This window comes from Artemia sp. Qi Xiang Cuo, chromosome 9 (assembly GCF_049724085.1).
Source record: "Artemia sp. Qi Xiang Cuo chromosome 9, ASM4972408v1, whole genome shotgun sequence".
NCBI lineage: Eukaryota > Metazoa > Arthropoda > Branchiopoda > Anostraca > Artemiidae > Artemia > Artemia sp. Qi Xiang Cuo.
The window spans coordinates 9210727-9224469 of NC_142802.1; the positions used below are offsets into that span (position 1 = coordinate 9210727).

General features: G+C 34.4%; 1 protein-coding gene across 2 annotated transcripts in view; it reads left to right on the plus strand.

Annotated features, from left to right (window-relative positions):
• The window catches only part of LOC148948297 (CUGBP Elav-like family member 3-A), a 280271-nt gene that overhangs the window by 34469 nt on the left and 232059 nt on the right, over positions 1-13743 (plus strand). The gene's annotated exons all lie outside the window — the stretch shown is intronic.

The window sequence follows — 13743 nt, forward strand, 5'->3', positions numbered from 1 at the left end:
TCACCTTATTTTCGAAAAAGAGTGCGGGGGGGGGTGAAACAACTCCTAAAAGTCATAGAATCTTAATGAAAATCACATCATCAGATTTAGCGTATCATAGAACTCTACTGTAGAGGTTTCAAGCTCCTATCTGCAAAAATGTCGAATTTTGTATTTTTTGCCAGACTAAAGATTCGTGTTTTTTATTGATTTATTCATTTTTTTCCAGAGGTGATCGTATCGGCCCAGTGGTCCTAGAATATTGCGAGAGGGCTCATTCGAACAAAAATTACAAGTTCTAGTGATTTTTTTTTAAGTGACCAAAAAATTGGAAGGCAAATAGACCCCCTCCCACGCTCATTTTTCCCAAAGTCACCAATCAAAATTTTGAGATAGCCAATTTATTCAGCATGGCCGAAAAATCTAATAATTAAGTCTTTTAGGATAACTTAATCCCCCACAGTCTTCGGGGGAAGAGCTGCAAGTTATGAACTTGGCCCATTGTTTACATAGGGAAGTATGCAGACTTCTTCAGGTGGAATTTTCTTCCGGTGGGAGGTAGGAAGGAGGGGTTACGTGGAAGTACCTTTCCATAGAAGAATTTTTCATGGGGAAACATGATCTACCATGAAGATTTCCAAGCATTATTTAAAAAAACGATCAGAAATTAAATAAAAAAAAGTTTTTTCAACTGAGAGTCAGGAGCAATATTAAATATTAAAACGAATAGAATTTATTACGTACATGAGGGGGTTCACCCTCTCGCCAATACCTCGCTCTTTACCCTAAAGTTCTAATTGTTTTCCATTTTTTTTAAAATGACTCCTGAATTACAAAGGCCGTTTAATCAGAATAAACAGCTCTTTTGAAAGTACTACAAAAACTTAAGCGTAAAGAGCGAGGTTTTGACGAGGGGACGAACTCCCTCATCAAACAGTTCGTGATAACGAACTGTAAGTAAGGAGCGACCCGGCTCAATAGTACCGGAACTCTAAAAACTGGAATTTTGATACCCATAGATACATCAATAGAGTCATATTTTTATGCTGATTTCAAATATATAAGTTTCATTAAGTTTAGTTCTACCCATCAAAAGTTACGTTCCTGAGGAAATTTGCCTTATCTTCGAAAAAAGGGGAAACACCCCAGAAAGTCACAGAACTTCAATGAAAATCACACCATCGGATTCAGCGTATCAGAAAACCCTGCTATGGAAGTTTCAAGCTCCTATCTGCAAAAATGTGGAATTTTGTATTTTTTGTCAGAAGAAAGATCAGGGATGCGTGTTTTTTTTTTCCAGGGGTGATCGTATTGATCCAGTAGTCCTAGAATATCGTAAAAGGGCTCATTTGAACGGAAATTAAAAGTTTTAGTGCCCTTTTTAAGTGACCAAAAAAATTGGAGGGCAACTTGGCCCCCTCCCACGCTCATTTTTTCCCCGAAGTCACCCAATCAAAATTTTGAGGTAGCCATTTTGTTCAGCATAGTCGAAAATTTAATAAATATGTCTTTAAAGATGACTGAATCCCCCACAGTTCCCGAGGGAAGGGCTGGAAGTTATGAACTTTGCCCATTGTTTACATATAGTATTGGTTAACGGGAAGTGTAAAGACGTTTCAGGAGGGATTTTTTATGATGGTGAAGGGGGGTGTCGGAGGAGGGGGTTACGGGGGAGGATCCTTCCATGAAGGATTTTTCCTTAGGGGGAAGGTACATTTCTATGAAGGGGGCACCGGATTTCCCAGAATTATTTGAAACACAATCAGAAATTGAAATTAAAAAAAACTAGTTTTTTCAACTGAAAGTAAAGAGCAACATTAAAATTTAAAGCAGAAATTATTGCGTATATGAGGGAGTTCGTCCCCTAGTCAATACCTCACCCTTTTCACTAAAGTTTTTTTAATTACTTTCAAAAGAATTATCTATTCTAATTAACCGGCCTTAGTGATTTGAGGGTTTGTGATTCGTAGAAAATTTCAACTTTAGCGTAAAGAGCGAGGTATTGACTAGGGAGTAAACTCCCTAATATACGTAACAAAAAAATACGAATATTGAAATTCGTTACATAAGTTAATTCGTAAGTTACGTCTGAACAAAATTTCGAGAGAGCCAATTAGCCAAAAACAGGAAAATTAATATGCAAATTTCGCTTTATTTATTCATGTACGGTGAGCCAAAATCAAAGCTACATTAATTCAAAAACGTTCAGAAATTAACTAAAAAAAACAGGTTTATTTAACTGAAAGTAAGGAGCGACATTAAAACTTAAAACGAACAGAAATTATTCCGTATATGGAAGGGGCTGTCCCCTCCTTAACGCCTCGCTGTTTGCGCTAAAGTTTTCTATTGTTTTAAAAAATAAAGTTGTGAGACAGAGTCAAATTTTAGCGTAAAGAGCGAGGAGTTGAGGAGGGGCGAGTCCCTTATATATACGGAATGATTTCTGTTCGTATTTAAGTTTTAATGTCGCTCCTTACTTTCAGTTTAAAAAACTTGTTTTTTTTTAGTTAATTTATACGCAAAGAACGATGTTGGCACAATGTATTATTATTATTTTTTTTCATGCCAGGGCACTTGGCATCGAAGGAGTTGTCGTAGAAAATTCGAAAAGGGCTCATTCGATTGGAAATTTGAATGACTAGTGCCCTTTTTAATAGTCGAAAGTGTTTGGAAGGCAAGTTACAACCTTTCACGCCCACTATTTCCCCAAACACATCCAATCAAGACTCTGAGATAGCCATTTTGTTCAGCGTAGTTCATTTCCAGATAGAAATTATGTTTTAGAGGAGGGCACTCCCCTACAACCCTCAGGGCAAGAGTTGTAAGTTATGCCCTGGGGGCATAAAAGATTTTTATAGAAATCCTTGTCGTAGAAATTTCAAAAAAGGCTCATTCGATTGGAAATTCAACAAAAAAGTGCAATAAAGTGCAAATTATGTTCTGGCCTTGGGAAGGCATAGAGATTTTGAGCCCTAATCATGTTAATTTCTGCTCGTTTTGAGTTTGACTCGGTTAGTTATTTTTACAGTAAAGTGCAAATTATGTTCTGGCCTTGGGAAGGCATAGAGCCCACATGTATTAATTTCTGCTCGTTTTGAGTTTGACTCGGTTATTTATTGTAATTTCTGTTCGTTTTGGGTTTCATTTATTTACCAATGTTGATTTATGGTAGTTTCACGCTTGGTAGATTATTTGATTTTATTTCTGCTCATTCTTGGTTTAACGGATTTCTTTACTTTTCTTTGAAAAACTGATTTTGCGGAAAAAGTTTTTTTAATTAATTTAATACAAGAGACGGTTAAGTAAACAATCGTGCTTATACCAACTAGAAACATGTAATATCTGGGAAAATTAAAAACTCCGCCAAAACAATTATAAGAAGTTTCAAATAAAAGAGTTGGAAATATCAAATAGTTCGTGGTAACATATGGAATTTTCAGTCAGCTGATCACCTCATTAGTCTCCCAATTTTATTTGCGTTCAACTGTTTTAAAAACGGTATTTTGCTTTTGCCCCACCCCTTCTGATACTTAATTACGTACCAATAACCACTCCCATATCACATCGGTCTGTCCTTTTTTTAGGTCCATAATAAAATTTAGCAATTTTCCTGCATTGATTAGCCTTTCACAAGTCGATTTGACCAATCCCAGTTTGTGTATTTTTAAGTTTTTAGTATTAAAACAGTTCATTAACTAAACTTTATTCAGAGAGAGGTGTATTTAAAAAAAAATATCAAACAGTCGCAACAAATTTTGTTACCATCATAACTCCTCATTAACTCCCCCATATCTTGAGATTTCAGTCCCTAGCTAGAGCCCTCCATTTGCTTCTCCCCCGTCTCATAGATTTTGGGAAATAATATTTTCAGTATTTTAGCTGAAAAATATTCGAAAAAAAACTGCTCCATTCTAGCTTTGGAACAATCTATATTGCCCCCTCCACTTCTTCATCAATTGACACCCCTGAGCTAGAAACCTTGGGAAAATCGTAAATATTAAACATCACTTCAAAATTTATACTATTATTATTTATTATCAGATATTGCAATATTTATCTTATATTGGAACTGAATCTTGGATAATGTAAAACTTTCAGTGAATCAAATGCTGGATAACGTTTTTAGACGCCTGCTTTACTAATTCTTTTCCAAAACGCACCCAATTATAATAAATTATAATAAATATAATAAACCCAATTATAATAAATAGCATGTCATCTAAATAGAATTAGGCAATTCTGGATAGCTTTTCCAATGCTCGAGCACACAAGCATTTTGCCCGATAATAGTGCGCTAAAATCACTACCCATTTTTTCTAATTATTTCAAACAACTCAACACTTACAAACAGAAAATTTGTGTTATAATATTCAATCTCTAGTTAACTATTTATGTTATATAGCAGTTATAGGGATTCCTGTCTCCTCTGTCCATGTTCGCTCCAAGAAACTTCATTTTCCTCTACTTATCTTCACTCGAGTTTCACGCAGGTACCATATCCCTCCCATTGGAAATAGGTTTAATTGGGCTAATACAGTCCCCAATTTAAAGAAATGTTCTTCAATGAAAAGGTGTGTCTCGAAGAGTGTTCTTTGTCAGGAACGGGAAATTTATGAATAATAGAGTCAGGTTTGAATTATAATCACGTTGGGGTGTCCCCCTCTGAATTTGCTTCCTACGGTTTGTCTCTTTTCTCGTTTGATATTCTGTTAAATATAAAAATCTTTGTGATACTTGACGTTGCATTTCTTTTGTGTATGTATAAGCTTGTGATTTTGTTGAAATTACTTGTAAGTATACGAAATTCTGCACGGGTTGTGATTTTTTAAAAATTAATTTATAATAATAAACTTCAAAGTACCAAGAGCAAGAAACTATCTGCCTTGGCTTTCGTCTAATTAGTCATTGCTAACAAGTTTTTATCACTTTCACAAGGTTGATTTTAGTTCAATTTTAATTGAAAAGAATGATACACAAGAAGGTCAGTAAAAAATAAGCTTAGCACTAATTGCACAAAGCAGTTTAAGCAGTTTCTGAAAAAATAAAAGTAGCAACATTTTTTTCTACTTCCAATAAAAGTAAAAAAATTTTTTGCTGATTCCAAATAGGGGGTTGTGACTTTTTAAAAAAATTAATTTATAATAATAAACGTCAAAGTACCAAGAGCAAGAAACTATCTGTCTTGGCTTTAGTCTAATTAGTCATTGCTAACAAGTTTTTCATCACTTCCACAAGGTTGATTTTAGTTCAAATTTTAATTGAAAAGAATGATACACAAGAAGGTCAGTAAAAAATAAGCTTAGCACTAATTGCACAAAGCAGTTTAAGCAGTTTCTGAAAAAATAAAAGTAGCAACATTTTTTTCTACTTCCAATAAAAGTAAAAAAATTTTTTGCTGATTCCAAATAGGGGGTTGTGACTTTTTTTAAAAATTAATTTATAATAATAAACGTCAAAGTACCAAGAGCAAGAAACTATCTGTCTTGGCTTTAGTCTAATTAGTCATTGCTAACAAGTTTTTCATCACTTCCACAAGGTTGATTTTAGTTCAAATTTTAATTGAAAAGAATGATACACAAGAAGGTCAGTAAAAAATAAGCTTAGCACTAATTGCACAAAGCAGTTTAAGCAGTTTCTGAAAAAATAAAAGTAGCAACATTTTTTTCTACTTCCAATAAAAGTAAAAAAATTTTTTGCTGATTCCAAATAGGGGGTTGTGACTTTTTTTTAAAATTAATTTATAATAATAAACGTCAAAGTACCAAGAGCAAGAAACTATCTGTCTTGGCTTTAGTCTAATTAGTCATTGCTAACAAGTTTTTCATCACTTCCACAAGGTTGATTTTAGTTCAAATTTTAATTGAAAAGAATGATACACAAGAAGGTCAGTAAAAAATAAGCTTAGCACTAATTGCACAAAGCAGTTTAAGCAGTTTCTGAAAAAATAAAAGTAGCAACATTTTTTTCTACTTCCAATAAAAGTAAAAAAATTTTTTGCTGATTCCAAATAGGGGGTTGTGACTTTTTTTTAAAATTAATTTATAATAATAAACGTCAAAGTACCAAGAGCAAGAAACTATCTGCCTTGGCTTTCGTCTAATTAGTCATTGCTAACAAGTTTTTCATCACTTCCACAAGGTTGATTTTAGTTCAAATTTTAATTGAAAAGAATGATACACAAGAAGGTCAGTAAAAAATAAGCTTAGCACTAATTGCACAAAGCAGTTTAAGCAGTTTCTGAAAAAATAAAAGTAGCAACATTTTTTTCTACTTCCAATAAAAGTAAAAAAATTTTTTGCTGATTCCAAATAGGGGGTTGTGACTTTTTTTTAAAATTAATTTATAATAATAAACTTCAAAGTACCAAGAGCAAGAAACTATCTGCCTTGGCTTTAGTCTAATTAGTCATTGCTAACAAGTTTTTCATCACTTCCACAAGGTTGATTTTAGTTCAATAAAAGTAACAATAAAAACTTCCAATAAAAGTAACAAATAAGAGTAACAATAAAAGTAACAATAAAAGTAACTTCCAATAAGAGTACTTCCAATAAAAGTAAAAAAAATTTTTTGCTGATTCCAAATAGGGGGTTGTGATTTTTTTTTAAAATTAATTTATAATTATAAACGTCAAAGTACCAAGAGCAAGAAACTATCTGCCTTGGCTTTAGTCTAATTAGTCATTGCTAACAAGTTTTTCATCACTTCCACAAGGTTGATTTTAGTTCAAATTTTAATTGAAAAGAATGATACGTAAGAAATTCAGTAAAAAATAAGCCTAGCACAAATTGCACAAAGCAGTTTAAGCAGTTTCTGAAGGAAATATGCTAATAAAATAAAATAAAATAAAATCTAGTGAAATAAAAGTAGTATAATTAGATTCCAAATATCATGGTCGCTTTTGTGATAATGCACCTCATCCTCTGATGGTCCTAGATACACTCCTAGGAATAATAAAAAACCAAAAAATAATAAAATCATGAATTTATAAATAAATAAGTTCCCAAATTTAATCAGAAGATGATTAAATCAATTTAGCGTCTAAGTAACTCCCTTACCGCAGATAAGACATTTTTTTGTCCGCTAGACCTATCTTAGTTCTAATCATTCCTGAAAAACTACGGCTTTCTAATATTTTCCATATGGTTAAACTTTGAAGCTTTTAAAGCAGTGCCAAGTTTTTGTCACCACGCTGAGGCGTGAAAATAACTAAAAACTAAATTAGTTAAATTTATCAACGTTTTGTGTCCGTAAAAATGCAAATATTAACAATCTGGTGATTCCAAAAGACAACCACGCCTTGAAATGAAAGGTATATCCGCTTAAGCTATATGGTGCCATGTGTCTTAGCCTCTTTTTTCTGATTTGTGTCCATAAAAAATGCAAATATTAACAATCTGGTGATTTCAAAAGACAACCACGCCTTGAAATGAAAGGTATATCCGCTTAAGCTATATGGTTCCATATGTCTTAGCCTCTTTTTTCTGATTTGTGTCCATAAAAAATGCAAATACTAACAATCTGGTGATTCCAAAAGACAACCACGCCTTGAAATGAAAAGTATATCCACTTAAGCTATATGGTGCCATATGTCTTAGCCTCTTTGTTCTGATTTGTGTCCATAAAAAATGCAAATATTAACAATCTGGTGATTCCAAAAGACAACCACGCCTTGAAATGAAAGGTATATCCGCTTAAGCTATATGGTGCCATATGTCTTAGCCTCTTTTTTCTGATTTGTGTCCATAAAAAATGCAAATATTAACAATCTGGTGATTCCAAAAGACAACCACGCCTTGGAATGAAAGGTATATCCGCTTAAGCTATATGGTGCCATATGTCTTAGCCTCTTTGTTCTGATTTGTGTCCATAAAAAATGCAAATATTAACAATCTGGTGATTCCAAAAGACAACCACGCCTTGAAATGAAAGGTATATCCGCTTAAGCTATATGGTGCCATATGTCTTTGCCTCTTTTTTCTGATTTGTGTCCATAAAAAATGCAAATATTAACAATCTGGTGATTCCAAAAGACAACCACGCCTTGAAATGAAAGGTATATCCGCTTAAGCTATATGGTGCCATGTGTCTTAGCCTCTTTTTTCTGATTTGTGTCCATAAAAAATGCAAATATTAACAATCTGGTGATTTCAAAAGACAACCACGCCTTGGAATGAAAGGTATATCCGCTTAAGCTATATGGTGCCATATGTCTTAGCCTCTTTTTTCTGATTTGTGTCCATAAAAAATGCAAATATTAACAATCTGGTGATTCAAAAAGACAACCACGCCTTAAAATGAAAGGTATATCCGCTTAAGCTATATGGTGCCATATGTCTTAGCCTCTTTTTTCTGATTTGTGTCCATAAAAAATGCAAATATTAACAATCTGGTGATTCCAAAAGACAACCACGCCTTGAAATGAAAGGTATATCCGCTTAAGCTATATGGTGCCATATGTCTTGGCCTCTTTTTTCTGATTTGTGTCCATAAAAAATGCAAATATTAACAATCTGGTGATTCCAAAAGACAACCACGCCTTGGAATGAAAGGTATATCCGCTTAAGCTATATGGTGCCATATGTCTTAGCCTCTTTTTTCTGATTTGTGTCCATAAAAAATGCAAATACTAACAATCTCGTGATTCCAAAAGACAACCACGCCTTGAAAAGAAAGCCATATCCACCTAAGCTATGTGTAGCCATATGTTTTAGTCTATTTTTTGCTGATTTGTGTCCGTAAAAATGCAAATATTAACAATCTGGTGATTCTAAAAGACAAAAAGTGAGTTGAAAGGAAACCTATATCTGCTAAAGCTATATGGTGCCATATGTTTTAGCTTATTTTTTCTGATTTGTGTCCCTAAAAATGCAAATATTAACAATTTGGTGATTCTAAAAGACAACCATGCCTTGAAAGGAAAACTATATCGACTTAAGCTATACGGTGCGATATGTTTTAGCCTATTTTTTGCGGATTTTTATTCGAAAAAATGGAAATACTAACAATCTGGTGATTCTAAAAGACAACCACGCCTTGAAAGGAAAGCTATATCCGTTTAAGTTAAATGGTTCCATATGTTTTAGCCTATTTTTTGCTGATTTTTGTCCATAAAAATGCCAATATTAACAATCTGGTGATTCTAAAACACAACCACGTCTTGAAAGAAAAGCTATATCCGATTAAGCTATATGGTACCTTATGTTTTAGCCTATGTTTTGCTGATTTTGTCCATAAAAGCGCTAACATTAACAATCTAGTGATTCTAAAAGACAACCACGCCTTGAAAGGAAAGTCATATCTGTTTAAGCTATATAGTTCCATGTGTTTTAGCCTATTTTTTGCTGATTTTTGTCCATAAAAATGCAAATACTAACAATCTGATGATTCTAAAAGACAACCAAGCCTTTAAAAAAAGCTATATCTGCTTAAGCTATATGTTGCCATATGTTTTAGCCTATGTTTTGCTAATTTATCGATCACGATTCCTACTTTCTACTACAGCTACTACCAAAAACTGCATAAGCGCATAGAAATCTTTTTTGTTTAACATACCCGATTTTTCGGGTAACCTACTAAATAAACAATCGGGTACTAAAATTCCCGATTTTTCTTAATTTTTCAAGATTCCAATGATTCAATAGTTTCGACTTAACAAGTTTAAACAGTCACATTTCCATTTCACTGTCCTTAGTACTTTAATTTTCGTTGCTGGTGTTCATGAATGAATCTTTCACGTTTGTCATCAATACAATGGCCCCTTTTTCCGTTAACATAGAAACAAGATAGAAATTGTCCGTAACAGTAGGTTTCAAATAGACAAGTTCTAATAGCAGACATTACAAAATATCAATTTCTGTTTTGACTAATTGTTTGATATCTGTTGCTTAGCAAAACCCTTCTGCTTGTACTAACTTATAGAAAAAGAAAAAAAATAATAGTGAAAGAATGGTAGCTACGTAAACACAAGTTACTCAAGTGTCTTAAATAAATATAACTGGAATAAAGAAATTGAATATTAGATTTTCTGAAAAAGAAATCATAATTTAAAAATAGTTAAGTCTACAGGTCAAATTGCCAAAAATGTCAAAAAGAAAAAAAATACAAATGTTACGCTCAAGAGATATTATGGACTTTTTAAAATAATAAATTGAGAAATAATTTCTTTCCTCACAGAAAATATTATGTTTCTTGAAAAATTGAATGTTATGTTCTATAAAAAAGATTTTATCAATCCATATTTAAATTTGATATTTTCTTTTGTATAGTCCTCTTTTATCATTAATTAGGTTTATCGTTAAATTTTGAGAGACTTTTATTGTAGCAAACTGGTTAATTGAAAACTCATCCAGTGCATCAAGAGAAAAAAAAATCTATACTTTAGAGAGTTCTAAAATAAAACGTTGAGAAAAAACACCTTCCTGAATAGAAAAAAAAATACCAGCTACCAATGGTAAAATCGAATCAAATTTGTTTTCTATAGTAAGAATTCCACCATTCTCTGATTAAATTTTATGTTTTTTCTTTTGCATAGTTATCAAGTATACGGCAAGTTGTAGAAGTGTTAAAATTTTTCTTTGATAGTTTTAGCCTCGAAATTTGACGGGGTTTTAACTCAATAAATAGGTTTTACTAAAACCAATCCATGTATCATGGAAAAAAGGCCAAAAAATTGAACTCTCTAGGTCGATCACGCATTCTGCATGTAACTAAGCAAAGAGATTTGAAAGATTATTTTCTTTCCACCCTAAGTTCAAATTTTTGAACTTCTATTTGACGTAGCTAGTCTCTCTAATTTACCTAATATTCCAATTCATGATGTGTTAAAATTGTATTGATTACTAGTTCCCACATGTGTCTCTACTATTTATCCAAAGCCCTTCAGTTAGGTTTTGCAGCTGCTTTTGCCTTCTGTTTGAACTTCTACTCTATTGAATAAATATTTTTGTTCAATAGTATCTAACTCATTATTTTCCAATTTGTTTTTACATGCAAAGCATGATATTAATTTTGAATTTTCAATTGTTCCTGCAAAAAAGGAGGGGGACACGGCTCGGGTACAGTAAATTTTTAGCACAAAGGCAGTTGCTGCACAGTGTAAGGCAAATACATTTGTAGGAAATGGTCAGGAAAGCAATCCTAAGTGCAGCTCTTTGCTTCTAATACCCAGAGCCATCATTATGACCGGGGGAGGGGGCTTTTCAGGGAGGGCAGAAACATTTGACCCCAAAATGGTCTGTCTTACATTTTGACTAATTTCCTCCTTTTAGAAAATAATTTTAAGAGTTTTTATTTGGGAGGAAGGGGGTCTAAAAAGTAGGGAAGAATTAGTATGAAAAAGTTTAAATGAAAATAGTAAGAAAGACAAAATGAATTTCCCTATCTCCTGCTATGAGGTACTAAATGAGCTTTAAATTCAGAGAATCTGCATTGTATTCTAATTTGCCCCACCCCAACTAGATTTTATAGTATTCATAAACAGAATCAGACAATATCCTGAGTTTACAAAAAGGTGGTCAAGTAATTCATAAATTACTGAAGAATAGACATAGACATATTTCTAAATTTTAAAATGCCGAATGAATGACTATTAATGGCGCTTTTATACCTGCATTAAATAAAATAAAAAAATTAACTGAAAGCAAAGAGCGACAATAAAACTTTAAAATTTGGCTCACCGTACGTGAAAAATTTTTTAATTTAATTTCTGAAAGTTTTTCAACTAATGCAGGTTCAAATTTGGCTCACCGCACATGAAAAATTAAAACGAAATTTGTATATTAATTTTGGTAGATTTATTCCGTATACGAAGGGTTGCTCCCTCTTCAGTACCTTTCTCTTTATGCTAAAGCTATTAGCACTTTTAAAAAAGCTTCCTATTCTAATTAAAAGGCCCCCGTGTTTCATTTTTAGTAAACAGTCAAACTTTAGAGCAAAGAGTAAGGTATTGAGCCGGGCAACCCTTCACATAGGAATAATTTCTGTGTTTTTTTTTTCAAACAATGTCGGTAAATCTGGCTCACCTCCTATGAAATATACCCCTCCGCTTCACGGAAAACTCCTCCGTGTAAATTTAATCCAACGTAAAGTGCACCACCCTCCGTCAAATTCCCTCCAGACAGTTCATCCTTGCTGAGAATCCCCCTCCCTGTAAAATTGCTTGCGGACGATTCAGCCTGAAAAATTCTCCTTAGCATATACTCATTTGAATAAGAGTTTAACCTCTAATCGGTTTCTCGATCACTCCAGAAATACCCCCTTCCGTGGAAATTATTTCCCAGAAAACAAAACACGCGGAAAAAAGCCCCTGTAAAATTCCCCCGGCACATCTCCACGTGAAAAATTTGATAAAGAGAATGTAAGACAATTAAAACGAATTTTGTATAGTAATTCTATCAAATCCCCCAGTATAACATATACCCTGGAATATTCACCGCCACCCAAAAATTTCCTTCCCTAAGGAAGATTCTCCCCATAGAAGTCCACCCCATGCACCCCCCCCCTAAACAAAAGAATGTCTATATACTTCCCAATTACAATTATATAGGTATTATAGGTGGGGGTTCTTGTGCCGAATCCTAACCCATTATGGGGTACCACCTCCATGTTGAAGATGCGGAAATGAGGTGCGTGGCAGGTGGCACCGTTCCCCGTCTAATTATGGATGGCAATGGATTTATGGGCTTTGTTGGGCTAACCACCTGGCAAAACTTCTTTTACCTGGTTATGATTAACAACAAAAAGCCTCGGACCAAACAGCCATTTCGACGACGACCTGTAGCACGTCCACCGACCATCCAAACGGACCTGTTTACGGTAGCCCGCTGCAATGTACGAGGTCTCAGATCTAAGTTTCACCAGTTTCTACATTTAGTGAACTCGGTCAAGCCATCTATCATGTGCATCACTGAAACCATTCTAAACCAAGAAATACAGGGCATTGAGGATGGCATAGATGAAAACAAACTCCTCAGGCAGGATCAAAAGTGCACTGTCGGTATTCATTACGGAGGAGGAGGAGGTGTCGCTGTTTATATACAGAGCCATATACCTTATTCATGACTGAACATACCAGATTCAGCAAGCAAAGAAGCTCTGTGGGTTAGGGTGACCCTTCCAAATAAATCCGTGATTGTCGGTACCGTGTATAACCCTCCAACTTACCAGATTACCAGCTAACTTGAAACCTCCCTTGAATATATCCGAGGCAAGTACGCTAAGTCTGCCATTTTCCTTCATGGAGACTTCAACGTCCATCATAGCGTGTGGCTTCGCAGCAAAAATTCTGATAGGGAAGGGTCGAACTTGTATGATCTGTCTCTCTCTTACGGGCTGGAACAACTTGTCGATTTCGAAACGTATCACGGCCCAAACGGATCATCACGTCTTGACCTATTCCTTACGGATCACCCTGACTCCTTTAAGGTAGACGCTCATGCTTTCACCATTGACCACGTTGCCGTCGTTGCACGTGGAAGCCTACGTATTCCGCCTCCAGTAAAGCATGAACGAACAATCTGGCTATAAAAAAGAGATGATTGGGACGGTTTGAGAAACACTCTTTTTTCTCAGCAGTGGAGAGCCTTCCTCCTGGAAGGCCCAGAGAAAGCTGCAGAAAAGTTCCAACAGCCCATAGTTTACTCTTTCGAAAAGCATATCCTTTCAGATCGGATCCAGGTGTCCAGTAAGGACAAACCACGGTTCAACGCCCAGTGTAAAAAGACTATCCGAGCAAAGCAAAAGGCACACAAGCGATGGCTACTTTCA